Here is a 13,423-nt window from a genome sequence, read left to right as displayed (position 1 = left end):
GATGGCCAGATTTTAAAGGAGTGTCTTGCAACATGTTATCTCTAAATCATTTTCAGCCTCTAAATCATTATTATAAAAGTCAAAAAAGATAAATTACTGACATTTACAATGCACATTATCCTTTATTATTAATAGTATGCGGTTCATGCAGCTTTACAGAGGGGAGCTTTACAGGGGGTATGGCTTATCTAAATGAGATGTAAATGAGCCCTATTGTCATTCCCAGCAGGTGAGAATAGGTGAGAACTGAAACTTTAAAGGGGGTTTTCTCCCTTTAGAGCTTTTTTGAGTGCCTACCTTCAAATGGCCACAACTTCTCCAAATATTATCAGATTTCCATGTTACACATCGTTGGAAAGCTTGGAGACTACATTTTTATTGACCCCTTTCTGCGGTAGAACACACTGATTGAACCCAGCCTGATCTGCCAGCGATAAGATTTTGCTCGGCAACTCAGTCTGGAAACTCGTGCATTCATTTCTGCTGTGCTGTTACACTTTTGCGGGAACCAATCATAGACTGGCTTATCCACCTTGCTCGCTATTGGCGGGTATAACACGATGACAATAGAGAAGCGATGACAAGCAGCTTGCAAACTCTATCTGATCTACCCGTCTCTCGCACGACCGTCACTCCAAAATAACAATGCACAATCACAGTGACGCCGATTGTGTTAAGCATTTACCTTATCTGAGAGAAATGTAGCAGAGCGTTGATCCGACAGTCTCTTCATAGGAAGATTACAAACAGCGGTTAATGACACACAACGATTCTCTGCTGTAGCGATGTACAGTTATTAATCAATTTATGGATGAAATATGAATATCATAATTCAGAAAGCTTTATGACGTTCATATATCGACCCAACGGGGAATTAAACATATATGGTGAATTAACTACAACGAATTATAATCAATCACATATATGATTAGTTCTGGTTTAATAATTATGTGGAAAACTATCAGTTCGTCCACCGAAACGGAAAATTATCCACAGATTATCACGACAGAAATGTTATTCTCGGGCCGGGAGACTAACTTTCTATCATAGCCTCCAAATATAGAGCAAGGATATTAGAATCAGAACGTTAAAGTGACTCGGTTGTTGCTAAAATGAGCAAGTGAGCAAAAAGCATGGATATAATGAGTTTAATATACGAAACGGGTAATACACAGGTTATACGGCTAAATGGACACAAGTAAATACAAATACATACAAAGTAGAAGAAAAGGCAGAAACGAAAGAGATGATCAAAGCAGGTCAAATTGCAACAGTTCACCTGTAAGAGCCAGCAAGGAAACTCAGTATTTAAAATCGTAACAACGTTATACTTGCATAGGTTAGTCAGGGTGCTTGGAGTGTCGGAGCGCTCGGTTTGATAGTTGCTTCTTCTTCCGGAGGTTGTTTCGGCGAAGTTTCAAACGAAGGTTTAACTGTTGTAATATGACCGGAAAATAAAGAAGAGAGTCCGTCTTGACGGCAGGAACTCGTGCAGAAAAACTTGTGCCCATTTAGCCGTATAACCTGTGTATTACCCGTTTCGTATATTAAACTCATTATATCCATGCTTTTTGCTCACTTGCTCATTTTAGCAACAACCGAGTCACTTTAACGTTCTGATTCTAATATCCTTGCTCTATATTTGGAGGCTATGATAGAAAGTTAGTCTCCCGGCCCGAGAATAACATTTCTGTCGTGATAATCTGTGGATAATTTTCCGTTTCGGTGGACGAACTGATAGTTTTCCACATAATTATTAAACCAGAACTAATCATATATGTGATTGATTATAATTCGTTGTAGTTAATTCACCATATATGTTTAATTCCCCGTTGGGTCGATATATGAACGTCATAAAGCTTTCTGAATTATGATATTCATATTTCATCCATAAATTGATTAATAACTGTACATCGCTACATTTATTTGGTGGAGAATGCGGGCATGAATAAACAAAGGTTATGAGCTTAAACCACTGTCAACTTAAAAGTGTGCATTTGATAATTCCAGTCAGAATATGTCAGATGATGCGCATTTTGGTCACTAATTGCTGGCTTGTTAGATGCTGATAAAGTGATAGCTTGAATTGACATCTCTACTGTAACTGAAAGAGTCTACTCTTGACACATTTTAGCATATGTTCAAATGGTATCAGTGTAAAGTTAATCTGATTTTAGCGAAGAAATCCTAATCTCAGTATTAGAGCGTAAGCCTGTGTTGATGAAGGAATCTCAGCTCAGCGGCATGTAAACTGTACCAGAATTGATTATTCTGCTTTGGTTGGAGAAATACCAATTGCAGTATTGCTTAACCTGTTTCTGATGAATGAATCTCAGTACAGTGTTATATAAATGTAAGATTTGGGTAATGCTCCCCTTTTATAGTTAAGATTGATGTCATTCATCTAAACTTTGGCTGCATCTACAAGCATAGGTACCTTTTGACCAAAACTGTGTTTCACTCGCTGAAAGGAATATCAGTATTCATGCACAAGACGGACTTAACTATATATGCTTAAACAAGCTTTGACTTACAGCAAACTGTGTAATTACCCTTTAAACAAGTACAAGACGTTGTTTAAAGTAGAGAGAAGAGTTTACATGAGTAAAATTTGCAAATGCCAAAACATATTTGCATTTTACTGAATGTAATATCAAGTTTTTGAAAATCTGAAAGTATAAGCGTCACATTTTAACTCTATACGTAACTTGTTTGAAATGAGCAGACAGTCTCAATAAACTGTTTGAATTGCCCAGATGTGCATTGGTTCCCATGACAACGACTTGTCACAGGAAGTGCTAACTCATCACCCTGTGATGCCATATTGTAAACAAACCAGGCTAGGTGGCTAAGCTAACCTCACCTAGCAGCCCTGCACCTCAGGCTAAGCTAACTAATAGCTTCTACAGTTAGTGGTTACCATCATTTACGTGAAGCCTTTAACTATAGCTTGTGTGTATGCAGTGTGAACTGATCTAAACCAATTTCCCTTAACCACATTCCTGGTTTTCTGATTTCTCTCTTTCCTTACCTTTAATTCTTCTCAGCTAATTTCACCTGCACTTAGGTGCATTTCTCCCTGAACACTGTTCAGCTAAATCTGCAGTTACTAGGGTAATTAAATCTAAAGTTAATTACATGTAAACTGTTTAACTAAAGAAGAATTCTAGGATTTATTGAGATTTTTCAATAGCACGTTGACTAAACTTCTGGGAGGGACACACACATGGTGTGGTCCTGAACACGCTGCAGCTGTGACCAACTATAGAGTGATTTCCAAAGCTAATCTAATTGTTAATCACTAGTGCTATTGACTATTCCCAATACCAGGTCATTCTGCTGTTTTAGTCACTTCTTTAAATCTTTTTATTGATTTTAATTACAATAGCAGTCAGCTATTAATTTTACTAGTATTATTTCTTTCATCTTTGTGATTTATTTACATCTTCCTTTTTAGTCTTGTGTGGTTTAATTTCCCAATATGACCACAAGCAACTAGACATACTCTCCTTCTTGATTTTGTTTATTTACAACAGATGCTTCAATTTTATGAGCCAGTTACAAAGGAATCTGAACGATTGCTATGGCATAATTTTGAGCACCACTAATAAGCACAATCTAATAGGGAAGCTCTCCTCTTCCTCTCCCTTTCTCTTTTCCATTTGTTCAGAGGTCAAGCCTGTTGTGAGCCATCAGTAAGAAGTACTAAGAAATAATTTGACCACAAGAACCATCTTAAGTCATTTATTAAACCTAGCTGTATTTTATACACCTGGCTGCTCACTGTGCCTTTAGCCCTAAATTCTGTTTGATCTTGCAGTAGTCTCTTGCCCTTACTCTCACCACAAGCGTGCCTAAATGTTGCAGATGCTCAGCCTAACTGCCCAGATGGCAGACCGAAAGGACTGGCTAGGTGTCGTGAGGAACACCCTCCTAACCAGTGCTGCTGATCCATTACAGCACCAGAGACAAAAGCAACTGGACAAAGATGGAAGAGAAGTAAAGGCAGATGACTCAAACCAGAGGTATGATCACAATGATCTGACTGAAGTCAACTTCTTCCTGGCCCACATCCTCGCTGTTTTGAAACAGGAGGTGAACAACCTCAAACTCCAGATCACAGAGACTCACAAGGAGCTGATGCATGCTCAAAGCCACATAGACCAGCTAGAGATGGAGGCTCGGGACAGACACAAGGACCCTGACAGAATAGAGACACAGAAGAAAAGAGAACTGAGACTCTCTTACCTGCAGCAAACAGAACCACTGCAGGAGAAACATCTCACTTCACCGCATGGAGTCAGCAGAAGAACCTCCCCCAGCCAAGCACAGAGGTACAGAGGGGGAAACCAAAGCCTTCTGCTTGACACCTTATCAGCCAATTTCCTGAAATCCTCTGCAGCTGCAGAAGGAGAAGGATTAATTCAGACAGACCCAGGTACCAGGCCTACCACAGGGAGAAGCCAGGGATGGGAGCATCCTCTCCCTGCAGACACAGCAGGATCTCCAACAGCAGGCAGCCCAAGGACGACTGGACACGCCTGCATCGGACCTGCAGGAGCTTCTAACGCTAGTAAGGTAGCTCCTTGAACAGTTCTTACCTGAGGAGTACTCAGCAGTACAAGCTTCTGACCACTCACACAACACCAGCTCAGAGACCTGAGCTTGTCTACTGTCTACATCAACCGCAATGGAACGACCACCACTCCAGGAGACACATACAACCAGAGCCCATCACAGCCTTCCAGCCTTGTGTGCCAGTGGTGTGTCTGATCTTTCTACACCTTCAACGTCGCTCGCTGTTGTCCATAGAAAGAACAACAACGACCGAAAGGGGGGATGTAACGTCTGGACCAATCAGCCACACAATTATTCATTGTATTTAATGAATTACCCATAAACTCACTCTCACTATCAAAGTTCTCTGAACTCATCCCCCTAAAACTGTAACCAGCATCCCAATGTTGCTAGCACACAGGCCAACCTAGGTGTCCTGTTACAGTTATATGGTACTTTTATGATCCAGAAGAATTCTGGAGAGACTAGTGACTCATTCTTCCTGAGAAGGACAAATAAACTCTCTTAATCCTATGTATTCTCTATATAACCACTTGGGAAATGTATAAACATGTATCCAATTTTCCCATCTCATGACTTTCCTTTTATAGGCTTTATTCAATGTATTAATTCTCTCTTTTGAACTATTTTGGTATTAATGTTCCATAGTTGCAAATGTATAGTTAACTGAGATCACATTGGCAGCATGTTTGGTATCTACGGACTCCAACTTTAATTTCCTATTTGGTAATTTATGTTACATGTTACTAACTCTGTGACATGTTAGAATTATAGGAAGCTAGAAGGTTATTCTCTCATTCATCCAATCCAGTGTCTTATGCTAATATCTTGCTACAGAACAAAGACTCGTAAAACTTCCCTCTGAAAGGGGAACTCCTTATTGGCTCAGACACCTCAAGAGGGTGTGACATCTTCACCCCTTATATTCACTGATCACAAGGAACCCCCTCTCTTCCTGCTCGTCCTCCTCTTCTTTTTTTTTTACTGACAAATGCTGACGTCAAGATGATGCTGTAAGAAGCTAGAAGCTCCTAAGGAACCCCAAGCTTGTGCCAGGCCTCTGCCTAGACCTTCCATTCACCAAAGATCCTCTGAATCCAACTGGTTCTCTTTCATCAAGACAATATCAGCAAAGATTCAACGGAAGCCTCCACAAATTGCATCAGGACAGTTTTAATTCAACTTGGAGAGACATGCAAGTATCAAACTTAGTCTCATTATCGGATACATTGAGTATCCTTACCCCTTTGAAAGAAGGGCCTGTTAAAACTAAACTGATGGTTTGCTCAAGGCTGTTGATCTGCTGAAATGTACAACAATGCTGTAACCTCTTGCTTCCTGTACTCTGCTTTAGCCCTCTCTCTCTTGGTAAACTGTATGCATGTATGTGTGTGAATGTTAGAGTAGTTTAAGTGTTTAGTCTAGTTAATAAAGTCTTGTTCATGTCACACATAAGGTTGTCTGTGTTTTGCGCTCATATACGGGAGTCCCTATTCATGTCGGTCCTGACTACAGGCTTTTAGTAGAATAAGATTGTTATTTCCCATAACCTGGAAATGAACATTTCTTAGAATTAATAAACAATTAACACTGTGTGTTCATTGAACAACAGGTTAATTGATTGTAATATTAATTTTATTACATTAAGTTAATTTTATTAACTGATTAAAATATTAATAATTAATTATAACTAGTTATGATTAATTATTCATATTTATTTTGAGCTAATTTGCTACACTGCTGTTATTTTGGTGGTTTGCTTCACAATGTGAGTACAGGACTCTTTTACTTCAATGCCCCTTGATGGTAGACAATATTTTTATTTTTTGCTCTTTATGTTTCGTCTCCCTGCTTCTTGAATCTCGCGCCGCCTGAGCTGAATGGAATTCTTTTTGGTTGTTATGACAAAGACGCAGTTTAGGGCGGCTATATTCCGCGTTCATTTACACTGAACCAGAACAGTATCAGAGTCGCCTTTTAAACTCTCGACGATGCTGAATGACTTCTTTAGTTAGCAAACAAATTGCTCAAGTGGGTGTAAATACCAATCACTTTCATGTTTTTTTGCACAACCTGCAAAAATCGCTCGATGCCATTGCTTCTTCTGCAAACCGCAGATCAATGCTACAAACCAATACAAACTAAACCTGCGTCTCAATCAGCTCCCTAGTTCCCTAGGTTGTGAATCAGTATATCATGAAAGTGAATGTGGCTGATTCCCTTATCAGTGCCCTGACTACTGAACTAGGGAGCTGATTGAGACACACGGTAAACCTGTCTGGAGTTTTCGCATCGCTCTGCAAAGTACGTCACCCGGATCGTTGATCTGATTGGTTGAAGGACTATCCAATTGCGTGACTAATGCTCGTTGATCACGCCTCTTGTGCAGTAGGAAATACATAGCAAACTCCCCAGACCAATGTTCAATTTTAAATTGAGCTTGGTCTGGTGATAGCCAGACTATAATCGCACTTCTCTGTGCAAGAATGCGGTCCTGACGAAGCCTTGATTCCTGCTCTGCTGCATTATAACATTCGTATAGTGTTTGTGTCTTGACACAGTTAGCCTACAAGACAGCACTGGGAGATACAGAGAGAGCGTTCTTGAATTAATACAAATGTAGTATATAATTTAACAGTGGGAATGACAGCTACATTTGTATAGTGTTTGAGTGTGTCTTGACAGTTAAAAAAAAGCCACAATAAGTGGCTTGAAGTGAACTTGTCAATAATCTTGATGGATGATGCAGAGGAAACTCTGACCAATAAGAGGACAGTTGTACACGCATGTGACTTGCATAAACACATTTTGGTACGCTTTGAAAAACTGCCTTGTGAAAGCAAACTGAACCAAGAAGAAAAGGCAACATTGTAACAAATTAAGTCCCTCAATGCAAGTCGATGCAATGCAATCGATTTACAGGTGTGAAAACACCCTACAATTTGTTTCTAAATTAAATACTATTAAATACTAATTGTACTCAAAAGAAAAAAGAGAAAATAGAAATGTCTATTTTAAATTCCCCTCGCTGAGACAACTCTCCCAATTTAAACTGGAAGGAAAGTAAAAGAGAGTAAATCTTTGTGTTCTTAATACCTCAGTATGTTCAGTTGACAATGTGAACTCTTCAGCCCAGCAGAGAGTAGCTTTACTCCTGAATCCTGCAGGTCATTGTTGCTCAGGTCCAGCTCTCTCAAGCAGGAATTTGAAGATTGTAGGGCTGATGACAAACCTTCACAGCACTGACCAGTGAGATTACAGAAGACCAATCTAAACAGAACAATAAAGAAATAAATAATTACCTCCTGTCACAACAACTATTAAATTACTTGGACACATTCTGACATTTACAATTATATCCTGTCTTAAGATTATTTTAATATTACTGTTAAAATTAAAATTAGTTGAAATAACTGTTAAAACCCCCCTGTGGTGAAAATCAAGTTTTTAATGTTTATTTGTCTATGTAGTGTTTTTAATATGCTTTAAGACAAACCATGTGCAAATTCACAAGTAAGCCCCATTGCTAAGTATTTTATGTTTGAAAGTGCAGTAAACCAAAAACCCGCGGTTTGAAATCGTGGGTGTTTGTGATGTCACAGACTACCTTGTAACCAATCACAACAATGTGCCGGCAGGCTTTAGCATATCATTAACTATGACTGCTCTGAAGCAGGAAAGTCTTGAGAGAAGCCAGGTTATATTTTCTGTTGATATGAAAAATTGTGTAGATTTAGCAATATAGTGAGTCTATTATGATGTTATGATGAACTTCCTCCACTGACGTTCTGAGATGTTCAAAGCGTTTGTAAGGATACTGATTGTTAGAAGGCAGCTGTCTGACTCTGAGATGAAGAACAGGAACGGTGTGTGTAACATTAGCAACACATTATTAGCTGTTTGATAACGTAGTCAAGCAAAACGCTAATTATATTAATTCATATTAATTAATGACAGAACCGTCGCAAGGGCTGTGCCAAGTGTGTGAGCGCATAGCTGCTTGCGCCAAAGTAAAGTGACAGATGACTTGAAGTAAAGCCAATAAAGGTTTTTTTTTTTAAATGTTTTTGTCCTTTGAAATATTTTAATACCATAAAACATAGCTAAAGCAATATTGCTCTGAGCGTGTGACCGTGATTCATGCACGTCAGTCAGTGTAGCATTGCACATCAAGTTCTGAGAGAGCTATTCAGTCCATTATAAATTCTGATTTTGGCCGCCTCTGGAATGGATCAAACCATAGATATTAGCCTACACGATAACTTCAAGTAAATACGCTGGAAATCCACGCTCATTCAAGGATGTGCATTTATTTCATGTACGGAGAAGGCACGGGCGCCTGCAGAATTTCATCTGAATGTTTTTTTAAAACTCCAAAAAGCAACAAAATTGTCAAACATCCATTTAGTGCATGTTCACAGAGGAAAACAGCTGCTTGTTCTCTCTATACTGTCTGTTTTACTGAGAAATCGCTTCACGTGATTCAGTGAGAGAGCAGTCCAAAAGAATGCAAGTGGATTCAGACCATTTTGCAAAGGCATTTTACAAATTCATAATTTAAAACACAATTTAAATGTAAGAAAATATGAGCAATTCAGTTGCACAGCTGTTAAACTGAATATACGAAGCAAAGCAAGCTTTTTTTCTTAAATATCCACAACACAAACAACAAATTGCTCGTCACTACAGCAACAGTATACTATCCGAGCTGACGTGAGCGAGTGGAGGCGGAGCTAATTTGCATATTCATCGATCCGTGTATATTAAATAAGGCAAGGGTGTAGAGTTACATTCAAGCTATTTTAAGGCATGAAGAAAATTTTTTCACTTCAATTGTTTTAAAAATATGTCATTTTGGTGATCAAAGATGAGTTTTAAGGGATAAAATAATTGACTGCAGGGGGACTTTTAAAGTTAAGTTTAAAAAAAGTTTTTTTAAAAGAAGTTTTTAAAGTTAAACATCCTTTGGTGCAATCTTGAGAAATGTAATTGATTTCATTTTCAGCCAAATTAAAATGCAACCATTCCACATTGCATTTGTGCTCTAGTGCCAGGCTTTCATTTATGTGTGGAAATTTTCAGATTTATACTGAAATTATTGATTTTTTTTTTTTTTTTTTTTTTTTACAACTGAAAAATAAAAAACTTTTCCCCGCTTTTGCCATTCATTTTCAATGCGGGGTCATTTTGCCCCTCCAAACACCATGAATGTGACTCTTTTTTTAAAATACCTTTAGAACAACCAAGCCCAGGTTTTCTGTGTGTAGATCGATGTAGAAAATGTCACAAAATGGTATGCAACTGAGATGAAGGGAACCGTGAAATTCCCTTGGGGGTCATATTGGCCCCAAACCATATGAGTTTGTGAAATTAGCCCTGGGACAAACACAAAATTAACCCTCACAGGGGCATTTTTTGCTTGAGATAACCCTAAGGAGACTAGCTCTTGAATAGAGGTTGTACTAACCTTGTACTTGGAACAAGTACTGTACGCAAGTTTTTTAGTTAACGTCAACTTATAGCATAGTAAATCTGGTGGAGAATTGTAATGAGAGCATTTTATTCATTTCGATTTTTTTCCTGACTGACAACCGACACTCATTAATCGATCATTAACCATTAAACAACAAGATTAGAATGTCAAATTAAAATGAAATTGGAATAGATGGGTGTATGTGACCCATTAAAAATACCACAAATGCTTGCGCAAATAGCAACATAAACAACAGAACATGAGGATTCACACATCATCACCATGCACCTGTGGCGCTTCTGTGAAGCAAGAAAAAGAGAATAAAATTAAGTATATAAAAGGAATAAAATAAATAGAAGTACACAAAACACATATCACTTAAATATGTAAGGGCCAATCGGATCTATTATAACTCGCAAGTAATTAAATTACAGTAAATAAGAACCAAATTCATACAGTTACAGGGAAATTGTGAGATTGTGAGAACTGATCGCGCAGGCATCTCACACGCACAGTGCCGAACACACAACATCAGTTCTAGCCTTGCTAACTTGACATTTCAGCCATTCATCCTCAAACTAAAATGCAATCAACCAAACATAAAAGTTTCACTTCTTATCTTGTTTACACAATAAACTATAGTTTAGCAACCAAATGTTACATGGTAAATATGGAAACATTTAGATTCTTGCCGAATGAGAGAGGTAAGTCTTTTAGTTTTACTTTAAATATTGTCACTTTGGCTTGACATTTGTATGTTGTTTATAATGAATGCCACTATAATCTAATATATAATTTTAAAGCTACTAATTTTTCTTTCTTGTTCTGTTCTGAATACCACATTTATCAATGTATGATCATTTGTACAATGGGATTGGCAGCATAGGAATGTTTCATGAATCACATGTGAACCCCATCGTAAGATGATTTTTGTGCTTGGATCTGCGCTCGTTCCTATGTTAGTTTGATAGTTGAGGCCCAGTGAATAAGAAATTCAAACCTCAGTGCGTTCAGTTGACAGTGTGAACTCTTCAGTCCAGCAAAGAGCAACTTCACACCTGAATCCTGTAGGCCATTGTAGCTCAGGTCCAGCTCTCTTAGATGGGAGTTTGATTGAAGAGCTGAAGACAAATTTTCACAGCTATGATCAGACAGACCACATCCAGCAAGTCTGTAAAAGAGGATGGTTAAAGTAAAGTTTTCTGTTTTATGTGCATGACAATTGTTCCACAGTGCAATAAGCAATATAAACATAAAAAGGAACACAACATATAACCATTAAAACAACAAAAACACATCATCAGAATTGACTAAGTAAAAGCCAACTTGAACAGACAAGTTTTTAAAACTATACTCCAATGTACCAATGTCAAATTCAGAGGAAGATCATTCCATAGTATTCATTATATGTGCCATAGAACGGAAGAGAAGCCCTCAGAAATGTGCAAAAACATCATATTTTGATTTTCCTGTAAAAATGTCCTGAGTCTTTCACACAAAAATCTGTCTATAGGTTTCCATAGATGACCTAGGAAAGTCTTGTAAGTTTCTTTACAGGCTGTTAACACATTGGCAATAAAAAAAAGTGATTGGTAAAAATAAATTCTTACATATAGTCCCTTTAACTGATACAACAGCTTTGAACTACTTTTTAACATGCAGATTTACAAAAACAACACCTAAATTCCTAGATGCTTTTCTCATATTACGCTCCAGTAAGTCAAGATATGGCTTAATCATCTTCGCAATATCATGTGGACCAATTACAGCAGTTTCAGCTTTATCTGAATTAAACTGTAGAAAATTTTCCATTCATCCAGTCCTTAATGGCTAATACATAATCTAAAAGAATATCAAGCATACTGATATAATTTTCTTTCTAAGAAGGATAAAGCTGTGAGTCATCAGTATAAAAATGATAAGAGATGCACTTAAAACATTGAATCAATTGACCCAAGGGAAGCATATACAAAGAAAACAGAAAAGGTGAAGAATAGATGACCTGACAGAAATTTATCAATGATAATAATTCTCTCATGTAGGAGCTGTAATTCCATAACTTTATCAAGAACCTTCATAATAAATGGAAGTTTAGAGATCAGCCTATATTGTTGTGGCAACTATAGATAAAGGTTGTTTTATTCAATAAGTGCTGAATATTTGTCAGTCAGGAAAAATTCCTTTTTGAGAAAAGAGTTGGGGTAATACATAATGCAGGCTGGATGAAAAATTCATGCAAGAAATAATATCTTTTAATGACTGATTTAATACCATGCAGGGCTCAACGCTAAGGATTTTTTTCTACTGGCCTGGTCGGGCCAGTGGTTCAAATTTTTACTTGCCCTACCAAAATTTTCACTGGCCCCACAACAAAAAATTAATAAAAGTAAAAGACAAGAAAATGGGCCTATAAAATAAGCATAGTTATTGTTTTCATTGTCTTTGTTACATTTAATCTCAATAAATAGGGTTATGACACCAAAAGCTACTAGATTAACTTGTATTTTAAATATTGTTAGACAAATAAACAGTAAGTAATAAAATAGTAACAAATAATCAAATTACGAGTAATAGCACAAATAAATACAACAGAACAAATATAAATTAAATAAATGGTGCTTTTCAAGTTTTTCATGTAGGTTTAAACAGGAGATTTTCAGGTACAGAAATTGTAATCTAATGTATAACTATATGACTATAGAATAGATTAAACTTTATAAAAGTTAATCAGTCAAGAACAGTTACAGATGCATAATTTTTTTTAATATTGAAAATATAAAACGTTAAATATTGTTATTTGAAATTATTAAAAAAAATGACACATTAAATGTGAAATTAAACCCACCAGTAGGTGGCAGTGAATCACTGTTGATGAGCGAGTCATTGAGATTCAACAACAATTCTGTGGATTTTGGAACTGTTTTCGTTGGTGAAATATAGCAAAACAGACAATTTGGTGTCTTAAATATAAGTCACTTGATATTAAGTTCTTGTTCATTTAACGCTGAACAAAAACACTGAATACAATATCACATTTGTAGTCATGCTAATATTTGGAGAAAATGGCGCTCTTTGTGTAATATTGGTTAACTATATTAAATTATATAAATATATACAGGGGCATTTTTGCCCCTTATCTTGAATTTTGGGGTATTTTAAAGGCGTTTTAATAGACTAAATCAAGCAGTGAATGCATACACTCTAAATATGAACAACACTAGTCTAACCTATTAGACTGTCACTTAGTGCATGGAAGCAATCACTGGGTCTGTTTTTGTTTGATTTTTGTAAAGTGAGGGGTATACTCGATAATATCAGATCATTAAATCAACAATTGCGATATCATAGACAATATATAACGCACACCCTACA

The 13,423-nt window shown here is 37.0% G+C and overlaps 1 pseudogene; it reads right to left on the bottom strand.

The window, feature by feature from the left end:
• Positions 1–13,423, bottom strand: part of LOC125244525 — a 45,130-nt pseudogene that overhangs the window by 12,634 nt on the left and 19,073 nt on the right.

Source organism: Megalobrama amblycephala, linkage group LG14, assembly GCF_018812025.1.
Source record: "Megalobrama amblycephala isolate DHTTF-2021 linkage group LG14, ASM1881202v1, whole genome shotgun sequence".
Lineage (NCBI taxonomy): Eukaryota > Metazoa > Chordata > Actinopteri > Cypriniformes > Xenocyprididae > Megalobrama > Megalobrama amblycephala.
This window is presented reverse-complemented; position numbering and strand designations above follow the sequence as displayed.